This window comes from Bison bison, unplaced genomic scaffold, assembly GCF_000754665.1.
Source record: "Bison bison bison isolate TAMUID 2011002044 unplaced genomic scaffold, Bison_UMD1.0 scf7180017864492, whole genome shotgun sequence".
Lineage (NCBI taxonomy): Eukaryota > Metazoa > Chordata > Mammalia > Artiodactyla > Bovidae > Bison > Bison bison.
This window is the reverse complement of record NW_011495051.1, coordinates 5,307,213-5,309,353: the sequence shown is the minus strand read 5'-3', so window position 1 is coordinate 5,309,353 and position 2,141 is coordinate 5,307,213.

Here is a 2,141-nt window from a genome sequence, read left to right as displayed (position 1 = left end):
GCCTAATTACGCTGTCCCCAGCCCAGCCCCCTTTCAAGCAGGACCTGGCCTCTCTTTCGCCCACCAGCTAACACCAGGGCATCTGGGCGTGGGGACAGCGTAATTAGGCGGAGTCCCACTGCCTTCCTCTGCATGCAACCCAAGAGCAGTACCACCTCAGGAACACACTCAAAATCCACCCTCTTCTCACCTCTCCCTCCTTCACCTCCTTGCTTGGCCAACCCTGCTCCTTGCTAACCTGGACCAGTCTCCTCCACCTCATCCCCAGGCTCCCGTTCTCACCCACCACAGTCTGTAACCCCCCCATCAGAGGGCGCCTATGAACACCCCAGTCAAGCCACTGAGTCCCACAGCCCGCCTCGTTGGGAGTAAAAGTCCTGCCTGTACACCACAAGGTTCTTCCCTTATCCCTTCCACTCTCTCCTTCATTTGCTCTCTTCCAGTCAAACAGGGCCTCTTCAATGTTCCCCGAACCCACGAGGTCACCCCAAAATCTAGAGTCCTAGGACTCACCCTAGAGTCCTGCCACAGGGCCTTTGCACATGCTGGTCCTCTGCCTTAGCTCCATGGCCAGCTCCCTCATTTTCTGCAAATCTTAGCTCCAGGCCACCTTCTCATGAAGTCTTCCCAAACCTCTCCATTTCAAATCACAGTCTTTATTCCCCACCCCATCATACCCTGTCCCACTCCCCCCTCCCCCACATTAAGCCCTGATTACCAGTATTCTTGCCTGGAGAATTCACAGACAGAGGCTCCTGGTGGGCTACAGTCCATGGATTACAAAGAGCTGGACACGATTGAGTGACTTTCACTTTTCACAACACTACTATCCCAGAAACCTGATATTTTATTACGCTTACTTTTTTCATTGTGTATTTGGAAATTTGTGTCTATGTTAAAACCACTATCCCCAGTACCTGGCACATACATATATGTTCCACAAGTATTTGTTGAATACTTAGTATTCAACAAATAAATAGTTAAATAAATAGTTAATAGCTCTACTGGCTCTATCTTTGACATTTATCCCATAGCTCTGGCCACCATCATCTTATAGACTTCCATAATGTCATTCATTCATTTAGCAAATATTTGCAATCCCAAAGAAAGGCCATGCCAAAGAACGCTCAAACTACCGCACAATTGCACTCATCTCACATGCTAGTAAAGTAATGCTCAAAATTCTCCAAGCCAGCCTTCAACAGTACGTGAAACATGAACTTCCAGATGTTCAAGCTGGATTTAGAAAAGGCAGAGGAACCAGAGATCAAATTACCAACATCCGTTGGATCATTGAAAAAGCAAGAGAGTTCCAGAAAAACATCTACTTTGGTTTTATTGACTACACCAAAGCCTTTGACTGTGTGGATCACAATAAACTGTGGAAAAATCTTAGAGAGATGGGAATACCTGACCACCTGATCTGCCTCCTGAGAAATCTGCATGTAGGTCAAGAAGCAATAGTTAGAACTGGACATGGAACAACAGACTGGTTCCAAATCAGGAAAGGAGTACATCAAGGCTGTATATTGTCACCCTGCTTATTTAATTTCTATGCCGAGTACATCATGCAAAACGCTGGACTGGATGAAGCACAAGCTGGAATCAAGATTGCCAGGAGAATTATCAATAACCTCAGATATGCAGATGACACCACCCTTTGGCAGAAAGTGAAGAACTAAAGAGCCTCTTGATGAAAGTGAAAGAGGAGACTGAAAAAGTTGGCTTAAAGCTCAACATTCAGAAAACTAAGAGCATGGCATCCGGTCCCATCACTTCATGGCAAATAGATGCAGAAACATGAGAACAATGAGAGATTTTATTTTGGGGGGCTCCAAAATCACTGCAGATGGTGACTGCGGCCATGAAATTAAAAAACGCTTACTCCTTGGAATAAAAGTTGTGACCAACCTAGACAGCATATTAAAAAGGAAAGACATTACTTTGCCAACAAAGGTCTGTCTAGTAATAGCTATGGAGAGGGCAATGGCACCCCACTCCAGTGCTCTTGCCTGGAGAATCTCATGGATGGAGGAGCCTGGTAGGCTGCAGTCCATGGGGTCGCGAGGAGTCGGACACGACTGGGCGACTTCACTTTCACTTTTCACCTTCATGCATTGGAGAAGGAAATGGCAACCCGC